This window comes from Macaca mulatta, chromosome 12 (genome assembly GCF_049350105.2).
Source record: "Macaca mulatta isolate MMU2019108-1 chromosome 12, T2T-MMU8v2.0, whole genome shotgun sequence".
NCBI classification, from domain to species: Eukaryota; Metazoa; Chordata; class Mammalia; order Primates; family Cercopithecidae; genus Macaca; species Macaca mulatta.
Genome location: NC_133417.1, coordinates 130,832,970 through 130,849,025, shown reverse-complemented (window position 1 = coordinate 130,849,025; position 16,056 = coordinate 130,832,970). Strand labels below are relative to the sequence as shown.

The following is a 16,056-nucleotide window of genomic DNA, read 5'->3' as shown; positions in this document are numbered from 1 at the left end:
ATGTTCTTACTTTCATAGGCCTCAGCACATAGGTATCTGAAGATCATATTCTGGTGAATTTAATATTTTTTTCATGGAATATATTTGAATGGAAGTGAGTGCTTTTTAGGCCTTTCTTTTCCTTCCTCAGTCCCAGACCTAGCAGTTCCTGTTAATTGGAAACCATTACATGTGTAGCTGACACAGCATCTCACAATTTCCCTGGACATATAACTCAGGAACTTGGGTATGCCTTCACTTATCTTGCTCAATAGCTTCCACGGTCTTCTCTCTTAGAAGAATGAGAGAGATAGGAAGAGAAAGAGACCAAGAGAGAAAGAGAGAGAGAGAAGGAGGTGTGGGGGAGGGAAGCTGAAGCCCAGGGAAACACACATTTTACACCAACGCAGATTATGAGCTTCCTGGTTTCCTTAAATGTCAGCTACTCATGAGTCTCTTAAAGCCCTCCATTGATTTCACATGGAAGTAGGTCAGGGCTGTTTTTAACTGGAGAAGCCTCATGCTGCAGATTTCATTTAAGTGTGAGGAATGAATATTAAAAATTGATGTGCAAAACAAACCTCTGCTTAATTAGCATCTGAATAAAGTCTTTACTAGGAAAGCCATTAATTTTGAAAAATGAGAAAATGACAATGAAGCCATTTGTGTCTGTAGCCTTTCATATATAAAAAACATTATGGATAGTCACTTTTCATCCATTGCCTTCTCTATGCTAGCTCATCTGTATTTAGGAGGTTAGCATTCCTTCTATGCATTTGTGGTTACACACATGTTTTAAAATAACATTTGAGTGTTTTTTCTGACATTACATTTTTCAAATGCTAACCTTAATTTTTTTCATCTCAAGTAATCACTTTAAAGGAAAATGAGATTCTTCTACTTGAATGTACTTAGAAACAACACTTCACAAATCATATTTTTCAACAGTCTTCCATCTACATACTAATTATTTTTGATATTAAGTACTTCAACTATTCTTGGTTTCCACTTAATGATTTGGTTAATACCTATAGCTTTTTGGAAGCAAAATTTTTATTTTAAAAGATAAATTGTTTGTAACCAGGAAATTTTTAAAAATTACATTTGAAAAATACATCGACAACCCGGTGATATCGAAGCTTTTTCTTCTGCTGGTAAATCATTTTTCACAATCATGGTGTCATGCTGTTCAGCCCTTTGTACAATAAAGATGACCTCTTTGTTCTCAGAGTTATTCTTTATGGGGCAAGGGTACTGGGCTACATTGGATGTGAAGGCCCTCCAGCTTCAAGGCTTAGATAGCATTCAGCAGCCTTAAAACATCCTGCCTCCTGTGGGAACAGAGAATGGTTTGCATTCTCTCCAATTCTTTATGCTCCTAACCTCAGGTCGTAGAATGATTCACTTAAGATGTCAAATTCTTTACCCAAACCTAACTGAAGAGAAAGTTATGCAAACAACAACATGGAACCTCTGAAAATTTATTTCATTTCAACCTTACTTTATCTTTTACTAAAATATTTATTCTTTTTACATGTATCTAAAGGTTAAACAATCACCCTTTATAGTTGCATAGCAATGAACGTTTACAAGGTATTTTCCTGTGCATAATTTCCTTTAAATTGTCACAACAATCCTATGAGGTAAATATTTAAAAACTAAGGCTCGCAAAGTTTGACTTTTCCTAAAAGAACAGCTGTTATTTGATCCAGCATTCCCACTACTGGGTACCTACGCAGAGGAAAAGTAGTGATTATATGAAAAGGATACTTGCACACGCATGTTTATAGCAGCACAATTCACAATTACAAAAATATGGAACTGGCCCAAATGTCCATCAATCGACAAGTGGATAAGGAAGTTGTGGCGCACGCGCGCGCGCACACACACACACACACACACGCACACCTTGGAATACTATTTAGCCATAAAAAAGAATGAAATAACGGCATTCTCAGTGACTTAGATGGAATCAGAGACCATTATCATTAGTGAAGTAACTCAGGATTGGAAAAACAAACATTGTTTGTCCTCACTCATAAGTGGGAGCTAAGCTATGAGAATACAAAGGCATAAGAATGATACAGTGGACTTTGGGGACTCAGGAGAAAGGGTGGGAGGGGGTGAACGATAAAAAGACTACAAATTGGGTACAATGTATACTGCTCGGGTGATAGGCACACCAAAATCTCAAATATCGCCACTAAAGGACTTATTCACATAACCAACACCACCTGTTTCCAAAACCTATGGATTTTTTTTTTTTTTTTTTTTTAAAGAACAGCTGTTAGATGGCAGATTTATTTTTTAACCCCAGGACATTAAATTCCTATGTCTGGTTTTTTTTTGTTTTTTTTTTTTTCACATATACAAATACCAAATAACCTTCCACTCTATCTTCCACTATAAGGAGGTTGTTTTTTAAGCTGGTTAAACAAAGGATTTTTTTAAACAAAGATACGAAAATGAAGGTACACTTTTATTCTTACTTTACTTTTCATCTTCTGAAAATTAAACTGCAAATGGACTGTATTCAATACCATATGCAATCTAGCTAATAATTTTGCTGTCAACAACGTGATATTCATTGATCTTGCTGTTTGTTCTTTGCTTTCCCCAATCAGTAATGGGACTGACTTTTCTTTTCAGTATTATATATAAGAATCATCTAAACCTGGATTTTCCATTGATATTCCTTGAAACACTTGGTTCCTAAATATCTTAACTACTGCTGATCTTGGCATTCTTTGCAAAGCTGAGATTAAAATCAATATTGGTTAATCACGGTAATTCTATTGGATGGTGCTATTTCTTAAAAGTTAGCTTTAGAAAAATCAATAAATGCACAAATATAAACAGATTATGCAAAATTCAGTCATAGGGACAATGGACATTTACAAAAACTATAAACCATCCCTGCCCTCAAAAACTTACCATTTAATTAGTAAGGTCAGATGCATATTTATTCACTCAAATGGTTGAACACGTACTGAGCATACACTTTATGCCAGAAAATGTGCTATCTACTGCAATAAAAAACTCAGTATGTATCCTAATAATTTAGTGGGTGAGACAAACATTTAAACACATAAATACAACACTGTCAGTCATATGTCAGAAGAACCTTTTTATAAAAATGAAGGAGCAGATATCCCTAAAAAAGGAAGCAGAGGGGACACAGTTTTAAAATGATTACTAATGAGGATAACATATTGCATGGAAATAAACAGAAAAATCTTAACATGTTAGGCAAGAGTGTAGCCCCAGCTACTTGGGAGGCTGATGTAGGAGGATTGCTTGAGGCCAGAAGTGGGAGGCTGTAGTGCACTGTGAACATGTCTGTGAATCACCACTGCACTCTAGCCTGGGCAACATAGCCAGAGCCCATCTCTTTAAAAAATATATAGAATTATTTACATAGAATAATCAACAATATCAGATGTTTCATGAAGGTTTAAAAGAATCAGGAGAGGAAAAATGTTAGAACCAGAACCCAATTAGGAAGCCTCATGTAACTCTGAGGTGAGTAGGAGAGGAAGCCAGGTTGTAGGAAATTAAGGCCGGAGTGAGGGAGAAGAAATGGAGGCAAGTACAGCACATTCACTTAAGTGGATTGGCCATGGAAGCTAAATGGAGAACCATGGCTGGACATGGAATCAAGCTTCTGTTTTATGAAACATCAGTGGGCAATCTGATTACGGTTTATATTAAAGAGCCATACACACAGCTTGGTTCAGATGCCAAAATGAATTCTGCAGGCTACAAGTGAGATTATCAATTACCCAAAGAAAAACAACTGTGAGGTAGTCTGCTTTAATTTCTTAGGTTTAAAACTCCTCTTTGACCATTTCAACATTGACAAACATCTTTCATTAATTTGACACATATCTCTTGTCATTAATTATTGGTAAGTGGTTAATAACTAATGGTCAAAAGAAAGTTGTCTGTAGATATAGATACAATTTTGATGTCCAGAATGTGTAACTTAAATAGAGCAGTACTTTATTTCAGCTCTGATCATTCTTTTGGGGGCTACTAACAACTAAATCCTTTTCCATCCTTCTAGTTTTTGAGAATCTAGATTTCTTAGTTGTGACATGGGAATAAAAAGATGCATTAGAATTATCCACCCATAGCACTATGGTTGGATCTAGGGTTGGACAATACATGAATACACCAATCTCTACTTTATGACTGCTTCTAGCTACTGTTTTTCCATCTTTATTCTTTCTTACCTTAATTATATCATTTCCATCTACAAAAAGAAAAGCAAAACATAGGAAAATGCTATTTTATTGAATGTAACTGAAAGCTGACCAGTAGAACATGTATAGGAAAGTTTTTCCCTCCATTGTCAATTATCAGAAGAATATTACAGACTTCTGGATTGGAATTTTTTCCTTTCAGTTCAGCTGTTCCGGATTCCTTTCTAAGCCAGTTGTAGCTGACTAGACAGTGCACGCTGCTTCATGATCCATGTAACTAACACTCCTTACTTCCCTCTTAGATTCCTTAATATTTTTACTCTGTCCATTTGGAAACAGCAATAGCCCAGATTTTTCAGTTGATTGGTTATTCTGCTAGGAGTGGAACATTTAATTAACCTAGCTCCCACCAGCAACAACGATAATGAGTTTGCTTCCACCAAGAAATACCATGCACCACTACAGACATTTAATTAAATTGGGATTTTCATCCATTTGCCGAATTCCAAAAAATTTATTTTATCAAAAACTGAGAAAAACTTTTCAAATATTATATAACTAAAACCCATTTTTTTTCTAACCAGGAAACACACATATTCAAGACCGCCAGTCACATAATGATAGCTTTGTAGATTTATGCAATGTCTTTCCAACGAAGATGTTAAATAACCTATTTGAATGTTTTTATTTTATTATTTTTTTTTAGACAGAGTTTCACTGTGTCACCCAGGCTGGAGGGCAGTGACGTGATCTCAGCTCACTGTAACCTCTGCCTCTCGGGTTCAAGCAATTCTCCTGCCTCAGCCTCCTGAGTACCTAGGATTGCAGGCACCCACCACCACAACCAACTAATTTTTGTATTTTTAGTAGAGACGGGGTTTCACCATGTTGGCCAGGCTGAGTAGTTAGGATTGCAGGCACCCACCACCACACCTGACTAATTTTTGTATTTTTAGTAGAGATGGGGTTTCACCATGTTGGCCAGGCTGGCCTCAAACTCCTGACCTCAAGTAATATGCCCGCCTCAGCCTCCCAAAGTGCTGGGATTACAGGCAACAGCCACCGCACCTGATCATTGAACGTGTTTTTATTCTCTTTACAATTTTTGATAAATAATGCATAATGTTAAGCAGATTGAAATTTCTTCTTTAAAATGTTATTTTCTTTTTTTAAAAAAAGGTATCTTTCTTTCTACAAATGTAGAAAAGAGATCAATTTTTGCAGCTCATTCATTCACACAGAAACTGACAATGATTTGACCTTACAAAATGGTCCAAATTTAAATGCTTGATGGGTATATTCTTTATATCTTTCCCTCCAACAAATCTGCCTGGAATGGAATGGCCATTCTTTCAAACATGCACTTAAGAGCAGAAGCAATGAATTCAGCATTCAGCATAGCTGCTTTTTTGCTGAATGACTATATTGATTTTAATGTGGAATATTCTAAGTCAAACATAGAAGCTGATTTTTGTTTTGTCACTTAATGGTCAAACATTTCCTATATGGCTTTTTTCCTTAAAGTTCAATAGCCTTCTTCAGTGACTGTGCCTATTAATTCAATGAGTTCAATAAAAATTTATCATGTACCAACTTGGGGAAAGATTATATTGGATCAAATATTACAAAAAGTAAAATGATGAAAGGGTGTGTAGCTTGTTTTCCCTGGTCCTTTGTCTCAAGAGAGAGAATCAGATAGAAATAATCTTTATAATGTATTGGAATAAGTCTCATATCATTACAAAAATTTGAAAAAAAGTACTCAAAGACAATAGCATAAGAAAAACACCACGGAGAAATTCGTTCACTGAGTTGGGAGTCAAGGATTAGGCTGACATGTTCTTCATTAAGTTTCTGGCGAAGTCCTTTCAGCAAGCGAGAACGACGTCAGAAGGAAAGTCTCAGAAGGAGGAAGTGGGTCTCCCTTTGGAGATTTATAGATCACCAGTAATCTGCAGGAGCCCCATACAAGAAGCCAGGCCAGAAGGGACTCAGTTTTAGCATCTAATATTTTCATTTGAAAAGTGAGAAAACTAAGACAAAGGCAAACTGACTTGTTTAAGGTCTCAAAGCTTGTTAATGGAAACCACCTCTTGTGACATCCAGCCTTATGCTAAACTTCAACATCATATTTAATTAGAATGTAGGACACGCCTAGGGTAACATGATGTAGCCAGTAGGAACTCACTTATACTGAATATTTAATGACTTATTGTTCTCAAAGTGTCAAGAATACATGATAGTCTCTAAAAAACAAACAAACAAAAAACAAAACAAAACAGAAATTAAATGTTTATTTCAAGTAACAGGAGGGAAAAATCAGTTCTAGTATTTTTCACGTGTATAAAATTAAATACTACTGAGGGAATCTTGGTTTAAAAAAGACCGGTATAACAATTTCTGAATTGAAAATGTTTCTGCGTTTTTACATCTAAAGCAGGTAGGGTTCTTCTTAATGGAGAGAATTGCTGATTAAATTGGTGACATGAAATTGCAGTTAAAGATTCAGCAGCCAGAGAATATAAACACGGGGGATAAACACGTCTGCCTGCATCAATCAAGGACAGCTGCGGTCTACCCCCAAAAAGGTGAGCAATTATTTATGAAATTATATCTTCTTCAGTGATTCTATATTGCAATTCTAGGATAAACTAAATGAGAAAAACAGACAATGTCATGGTCCCAATCAACCAAGGAGCCACACGAATTTTCAAAATCAAGGAATTTTAGTTATATTCTATTTAACCTCATCCTGAAAAAAATCCCTTCACTTTAAAAACAATAGGTCAGCTTGTTCTTGAAGAATTGTATTTTTAAAACATTTTAAAGATGAGTGTCTAATTCTGTCAAGTACATAGTACCACAAATGTAAAGAGAAAAGAGGTGGTGTTAAGAAGCATAGGGCCCCTTGTAGTTGCTTTGTCTGTTTTACCCCAGTCAGTTTTCAGATTAGTGCTGCTAGGGTGCTCATTGCTTTGGTGCATTGGCTGGAGTTTTGGATTAATCAACTATTTTCCCCTTGGAGTAGCCATGGGCCATCAAACTTCTGCATAGTTATGGCCAAGATGCAAGCACTGAGGACAAAAGCCCTGTATCCCTGGATAGTAGCTCAGTACTCCGTATCTGACAGACCAAAGAAACCTCCACATACACCCTTAAGTTATGCTTAGAGGCACTGAGGTGAGCCCTCATCTCTTTTTATCAAAGAAACCTGAACATATATCCTTAAGTTATGCTTAGAGGCACTAAGGTGAGCACTCACATCTTTTTGCTTAGGTCATTTAGGTGATTCTGAGGCCCCACTGGGCAGACCACATGTCTTTAGGGGCAGCTCAGAAACCTGGGGTACAGAGCTCCTTGCAGTAACTGAGATATTCCAAAGTGAGTTTTGAAGGGTGCCCAAAAGATTTCCCACCACCTTCCTAAATTGATGCCAATCATTAAGTAGTTCATGCCATTTGTGTACAGATTAGGCTTTCTTTCATTAAGCAGATATCCCTGAGAATAACATCATGAGCCCTTAGACTTTTGATGAAAATTGGTGAACTTTGGAGAGATTGATCAAGTACAGATAAGGTATCATTAAGTCAAAGAAACTCTAGAGCCAAATAATCGGGGTTCAAATCCCAGATTTACTCCCCATGTGACTGCAAGAGTTGTGCCTCAGTTTCTTCCATCTTTAAAATGGCAAGGTCAATATTACATGCCTCAGAGTACTGCTACGAGGACCAAATACTTGTAAATCTTTTAGAAAGTTCTGGTACAGAGTAAATGGCATGAAGGTTAAGTATATGCCACTATTATTATGGAGGTGTTCTCGAGGAAGGGGATGGCCACTGCCACCTTCTTCCACATCCTTACCATTAGTTTCTTTGATGCTCCCACTCTTGGCTTAGTTGGTCTTGCCCTTGTTCCTGAGACAAATCTGTTTGAGCCCAATGCACTTTGTGAGAATCTTACTACCTTATTCCTCATTAGCATTGTGAGCCCCGATTTCTCAGCTCCTTGGCCCAGTCATGAACACTAGAGCCCCAGATTGCCAGTAATGCTCTCATTCCGTCCTTTCAGTGCCCCACAAGAAAGACTTCCATTCTCTCCTTTTGCCTGTGAGTTACACTGTTCTCTCTGCTCTCTCACACTGACTAGAGAGTGTCCTCCGAGATAGCACACCTTTGTTCTGAGTCACAGCCCCATCTAGAGGGCCCGCCATGCTCTGGCTAGTCCTCCCCCTACAAAACCCTGGACTCATCTGGATGGACTTCTGAGGTGACGACTGCTGTCAGCCAGTCTTAGGTTTCTTTCTCGCCTTCTGGACCAGCAGCACCAGCTCCTGTCTGAAGCAGCTTTTATCAGTGGTTCTCAAACTCAAGTATTGAGGAATTCTGATGAAGGAAGTGGCACACACTCAGCATGACTAAGACGGAGATGCTAAGACAAGGATAGATGCGATTCACAGATTGCCCACCATGTGTTCCATTCTTAAAACTCTCAAGGTCTCTGGGAGAATCCACAGGTAGTGAAATTGTTATCTCTTTTGAATCTGCATTACTCTGGTCTGTCCTCGTTGCAAGCTGCCAACTAATCAGTAACTTAGTCAAGGAAAGGAAAACAACAGTCAGTCATTTTGAGTTGCCTGTTTTACTTTCTCCTGTCTCTATTCTTTTGCTTACATAAATTATCTTTTAACCTTGTAAGATGAAAGCAATAGTTTCTTGAATACAAGTAAATGGTGATGCTAACATTTAACCATATGTCTCCAGGTTATTGTTTAATTGAAGGCATAACTATCACCAGGGATTGTCATTAAACAGTCAACATCCCGGGCCTAACCCCTACAGTTTCTCATTAAATAGGTCTATAATAAAGCCCAGTAATCTGTATTTTTAACAACATCCAGGTGAATAAGATGCAGGCATTTGGACCACTCACCTAAGCTTTCTAACTCTTGCCTACCATGCTTTGAACTACACGAGAAACTTCTCTGGAGCCTGAGCACACATCCCCAAGGTCACATCCTGGGAGAATCATCATTATACAGGTCCTGGCTTGATTTCCCTTCTGAGCTGCTGGAAGGACCCTTGCTAAGGCACAAGTCAGTCTGAGGCCACTGGAGGTCACTGTGTGGGACTCTCAGCAGAGGAGCAACCAACAAACAGCAGGAGAGGAGACCTGAAAAGGGGTTAACCTTTATTTGAGATGTTTAAGGAAATTAACAGGTCTTGATCCTGCCAGAACTTTTGGAATCTTCCTCATGGTATCCTCTGAGGTGTCTTCAGGTCTTTGGGTATAGCTCAGCTCCTAAATACCTTTGTATTTCAGAGTACAAGGGGTTCCAAATCTAGTCCCTAACTCTGGTCAGGTTGCTCCAAGTTACCATACATCCAGGAGTCTTGCCCAAAGTCAACATGCCTGCAGGTGGGCAGTCACAGGCTGAGGATTCTCTCATTCTCCATTGCACAGGAGACATGCAGGACTATAGACTCCCTCCTCCAACCTTCCCGTTGGTTTTTCAGTACCTGTTTTTGTCCTACTCTTTGTCAGCACCTGCTTTCATAAGCAAAAAATGGAGGGAATATAAAGTCCTTAACTATTTCACCTGCTAAGTTTTATGGAAAACTAAATGTAATTTATTTTCCTTTTTTTAAAGACAGGGTCTTGCTCTGTTGCCCAGTCTGGAGTGCAACGGTGTGATTATAGTTCACTGCAACTTCGAACTCCCAGACTCAACTGATCCTCCTGCTTCAGCCTCCCAAGGACCTAGGACCACAGGCATGTGACACCACACCCAGCTAATATATATATATTTTTTACTTTTAGTGGATATATGGTCTCAGTATGTTGCCCAGGCTGTTCGCGACATCCTGAGCTCAAGCAATCCTCCCACCTTGACCTCCCGAAGTGTTGGGATTACAGGAGTGAGCCACCACATCCAGCCTCAAAATGTATATTAAATAGGCTAAACACAATGTGTAGATTCTCCAAAACAAACAAACAAACAAAAAACAAACAAACAAACAAACAAAAAACCTAACATTTATTCCATGTTTTCCAGGATATCTTATTTTTGGGGAAGTTGATATTCCTAACCTCTCAGATACGAATCCAGAACTCTAGGCAAGACCTAGTTGGTGGATAAAGTGGCCTTTGGAAGTACAGGTCACAGAGTGGCTATGTTGCAGGTCACATACTTTAATTAGTTGAGAGGCTTCTCAGACAAGTTTGAGTATCTGGTTTCTTGGTCCACAACTGATTTTTGATTTGATATTACAATGAGGAAAAGAGTGAAAAGAGAAGAGGAGAAGCAGAGATGGTGGGAGAAGCTAGATGCATCAATAAAACTATCTGAAAGAAGGCAGGAGGTAGGAAAACCACCGGAAACAGACAAAATAATTTAAGTGAATTTAAATGATATAATAGTAGATGGCACTTCAGGTCAACAATCTCAAATAGACCCTAAAGACATCTCAGCAGAATAATGAGCTATCAATACTATATCACTGCTATTATGGATGACCAGAAACAATGATACCACCTTTGTGTGACACCTCCCCTGTTCGGGTCAACTTGCTCGACACTTTGCATTAGCCTGTGGCAGGCAGACAGTGACTATCACAACAAGGACCCTGAGTTACCAAGACAGCCAGCGTACATTAGTAGACCCTTCTTTTTTCTTACAAATGGAACAGCATTAAAAATATATTTTAAAATACTCTTTCCAAAATAATTCATTTTACACATTTTAAAAATAAACTTTGGCATCTTTTTATTTACAAATTCTTGAAAAATTAAATTAGTAAGAGTTAGTTGGAGCAGCTCCTTCGTAATCAATGTTTAATGTTTTAGGTATCACTGGACTTCACACAGCACAAAAAAGGAGAGAGGTATGCGGGCCTGTATGACCATGTGAAGTGAGGGTTAAGTGTTTTTAGGTTTTTGTGGGTTTGTTTTGTGTGTTTGTAGGTTTGTTGGGAGCTGTGGTTTCTACGTGGATTTTTTTTTTAAGAAAGTCAATGAAAAGGCAAAGATGATATCTGATTCCTAATTCTATTTCATCAGACCTACAAGATTCATGTATATCTATAATTTTAAAAATATAAAATGACATCTAAAAGAATTAAATACAGGCTAGGTGTGGTGACTCAAGCCTGTAATCCCAGCACTTTGGGAGGCGAGGCCAACAGATAACCTGAGGTCAGGAGTTCAAGACCACCCTGGCCAACATGGTGAAACCCTATCTCTACTAAAAATACAAAATATTAGCCAGGCGTGGTGGTACATGTCTGTAATCCCAGCTACTCAGGAGGCTAAGGCAGGAGAATTGCTTGAACCCAGGAGGCAGAGGTTGCAGTGAGCTGAGATTGCACTCCTGCACTCCAGCCTGGGCTACAGAGTGAGACTCCATCCAAAAAAAAAAAAAAGTATTAAATACTTTTTAAAGGCTAAAAGATGAGATTTAATAGTTAAAATTTATGAATCTCCAATAACGTAGACTATGGTTGAGTATGACATAGCTTTTTTTCTTTATTTATTTTTATTTTTTTTGGTAATACCAGGACATCATTTCTCTTTTAATAATAATGACAGGAGATGAGTGGGCCTGGACCTCTGTTTTCATCCCTACTTCTGGAGCTCCACCACACCCCATGCCTTCTGCCCTGTTCTGCATGTCCCTTTCTGAAAGGAGCAACCTGACCAGAGTTAGGGGCTAGATTTGGAAGTTGTTGTACTCTGGAATTCTTCAAAGGTATTTAGGAGTTGAGCTACACCCAAAGACCTGAAAACACCTCAGAGGATACCATGAGGAAGATTGCAAAAGTTCTGGCAGGATCAAGGCCTGTTAGCTTTCTTAAACGTCTCCAATAAAGACTAATCCCTTTCTGTGCGCCTCACTTCTTGGTGCCCACATCTGTTCACATGCCCTTCTGCCCCTGGGCGTTCATGTCTTTTGTATCTTAGTGCCTTAGTCTCTTCTTTTGCTGCTTCATCTTCTACTTTTTCTCTACATTTTTAATTTACATTTCTCCGTTTATAACTTCTCTAACTCACTGTTTTCCTCAAATAGATTATACATTTTAATTATGTTCTTCATTAGATCTTGTACTTTTTCATAGAAATGCACATTTACCCCATCTCTGTTGAATACAGGCTGATATGGTTTGTCTCTGTGTCCCCAACCAAATCTCATCTCAAATTGCAATCCCCATAATTCCCATGTGTTAAGGGAGGGACGAGGTGGGTAGTGATTGAATCACGGGGGTGGGGTTTTCCCCATGCTATTCTTGTGATAGTGAGTTCTCACAAGCTCTAATTGTTTTATAAGGCAATCTTCCCTGCTCTTGCGAGCTCTCTCTTTCCTGTCACCATGTGAAAGAAGTCTTTGCTTCCCCTTCATCTTTCATCATGATTGTAAGTTTTCTGAGGCCTCCCCAGCCGTGTGGAACTGTGAGTCAGTTAAACCTCTTGTCTTTATAAATCACCCTGTATCGAGCACTTCTTTGTAGCTGGGTGAAAATGGACTGATATGTAGGTTAAACATTTCTTTTCAGAAATATTTCTGTTTGAGGGAATAAAGAAAGTTTTCTACTTTTAAAATTTGGTTTGATTATTAATTTCTATGATTCATGGCACCAGATTTATTAAAACGAAATGGCCCATTCATGACCTACATCTTCTAAAAAATCAAATCAAAATCACAAAGAATATATTAAAAAACATGCAAAAGAAAGATGAAAATGATAGGTAGTAAATTATTTTCATTTAAGCCTCCAAAGTTCATTATAAAACATATTTGTACCTGACCTGCTTACCATGTGGACACAAAAATTTATAGCAATAGCATATGAGTTGATCACTTCTTACATGCCTTACATCATTCACCTCTACACAAATTTTAAAAAATACATTAATAATAATGACCATATAAAAAAGTTACTAGAGCTACAGTGACTATCAGATGTCCTAATTTAATCACAGATAAACATTATAATGTCCCATCAACCAGGAAAAAACACTTCCTATAATAATGAATGTGAAGGCCATATTTAGAAAATTGTGAAACAAAATGAAATTTATTTATAATCTACCTCCTTTGTCTTATTTTATTTCTTCCCTATTGACCAATCCCCATCAACAATTATAAATAAAACATGAAATTGATACATTCAGTGTGCCTTTTATAGATTATTATAAATGAGTTTAAGGTATACATTTTATTTGACATGCTTTCCCTTCATTAAAGCACAGACTATATTTGTTTAGATTAAATATTAGGAAATTCTCAAAACTGACTTCTTCACTAAACCACCAGAGGCTTGGAAAATAATCAGTTTTACTTTTATTTCTGAAATGCAGAAAATTCCTGCAACTTAAAAAGAATAATGAGACTCAGGGTCATAAATGTTACACTACTTCATATCACTTATTCTGTCCCTAAGGTATCAACAAGTCCACAAATCCCGTCTGGGAAGAGTAAAGGGGAGAATTGTATCCATGAGTGTACTGCAATAGAAGTTACTAGTTAATTCCCAATTAACAATTTTGGTTCTATTCTTTGCACTATGGGAAGATTCTGAGAGCCCCGTTGACAGCATCTAATGGTGTCTTTCTATTTTCCTTGAGAGTCAAAAATAAGTAGCAATTTGATTTGTCCATCCGATTTTTTAATTATTCATTTGTATTACCTGCATTTTTCCTCCTTTCCATTTATGTAAAGTAAAATATTGAGGTTAATGTAACTCAGGGGTATCCCTTTCTCTGCAGAGTTGATGCATGGTTAATAGCACATGTAAAATAATTCAATCATTGGCTCCCTAAAGGCTATAAAGAGCCCTGACCACTCTTCCATGTACAAGCTTTGTTTTAGAAGTACACTAATCTTGTTTTTGGAGTTGGATGGGGAAGTCTGTGACATATAGTACACAGACTGATTCTAACAGATGGATTTTTCTTGAAATAGCTTCATTAGTTAATCATTTCTTTTGCATATACTTTTTTTTCTAGTTAATTGGCATAGCTGCCAGCTGGAGCTGTTAAGGATCCTCCAAAGAAGCTGATAGGTAGGGAGAAAATCCAATTGCCTCACCAATTCCAAGATGAAATGTCTATTAATTTCACAATACCCATTATGTGTTTTTAAAGTAAAATGTTTAAAATAATATTTTCTCTTATTCTAAATACCTTATTTGAACTGTGTGAAAACCAAATCAATCAATGAATTATCTGAAAGAAACTTCAATGAATTATCTGGAAGAAACATTAGTAAATTATCCAGACTAGGGTTTTACAACCTTGGTAGTATTGACATTGTAGACCAGATCATTCTTTGTGTCTGTGTGGGGTCCGGTGGCAGTCTTGTTCTTTATATGCTGTTAAGAAGCATCTCTGGCTTTTACCCAATAGATGTCAGTAATGCCCCCAGTTGTAACAACCAATAATATCTCTAGACATTGCCAAATATCCTGGGGTACAAAATTGCCCTAGTTGACAACTGCTCTAGAAATAGATTGTTCCTAGTTTTAAATTCAACTGTTAAAATAATTTTATGTTTGTATGTACATATGCATGCATATAACTCCAGACATGCCTAATATATTAGAAATGACTGCCTTTCACTTAGGCAATTAAAATGTTTTGGGGGCAATTATTGAAGCAGCTTGTATTTTCATAAGTCTCTGGGTAAAGGCAAAAAAAAAATTAGTAACTTGTAACTACCAATAAATATTAATTATCTAAAAAATGCCATTGTCATTTTCATTATCAAAAGTATTGAGGGTTTCTTTTCCTTTAAGGAAAGTTCTCAGTATGACTGTATGAATAGATAAATAAATAAAAAAAAATCATGTGGCGGCATTATTTGAGATGTAACTGATTAATTATCAGCTTAGGTGCCTAAGGAATTTTTAAGTAAGAGAAATAAATGTAATTTAATGAAATGGACTTAGAAAAAAAACTAATCTGGGTCTGTTTTGACTTTACTATACACTTGTGAATTGATTTGGGACTCATAAAAGGGTTATTCAGATAGATAAATTTCCTGGTCTTTGAAATTCAGTAGTAAAAATAATATTCACCACCTTAGTGACTTTTCTGTAAGTCATATATTGATGGATCTAGGAAGAGTACCACAGAAATAAGATGTAAATCGCCATGACTTTTAAAAGGAAAACAATGGGCCTATTCTCATTTATAGTAATGGTAAAAATATCAGAACATGAAGTATACAAAGAGAATCATTTTTTATGTCAAAGAATATCCTAAATTCTAATCAAACTGCTTTCCTTCCAACAGAGGTTTTCTAATGGGAATTTGCTCAAGAAGGTTTTTTTGTTTCTTTGTTTCTTTGTTTGTTTGTTTTGAGATGGAGTCCCGCTCTGTCACCCAGGCTGGAAGGCAGTGGCATGATCTGGGCTCACTGCAAGCTCTGCCTCCCGGGTTCACGCCATTCTCCTGCCTCAGCCTCCCGAGTAGTTGGGACTAAAGGTGCCCGCTACCACGCCCGGCTATTTTTTTTTTTTTTTTTTTTTGTATTTTTAGTAGAGATGGGGTTTCACAGTGTTAGCCAGGATGGTCTCTATCTCCTGACCTCGTGATCCACCTGCCTCGGCCTCCCAAAGTGCTGGAATTATAGGCGTGAGTCACCATGCCTGGTCTTAAGAGTTCTTTTAAGTTTTAACATTTATCAATTGCATGTTTGAATGTTTAATTCCGCCCCCCAACCCCCTGCCCCCAAATCAAGGCATTTACCTAAAACTTCCATTATGGTCTCTGTTTTCACTGTTTGACTTTCCAGGGCCATTGTAAGAATTTAGATTTTTTACTTTTTTTTTTAAACACTCTTCTTTTAAATAGGAATATAACATTTCCTATTTAAAAA

General features: G+C 37.3%; 1 protein-coding gene across 2 annotated transcripts in view; it reads right to left on the bottom strand.

Annotated features, from left to right (window-relative positions):
• The window catches only part of NYAP2 (neuronal tyrosine-phosphorylated phosphoinositide-3-kinase adaptor 2), a 295,147-nt gene that overhangs the window by 101,021 nt on the left and 178,070 nt on the right, over positions 1–16,056 (bottom strand).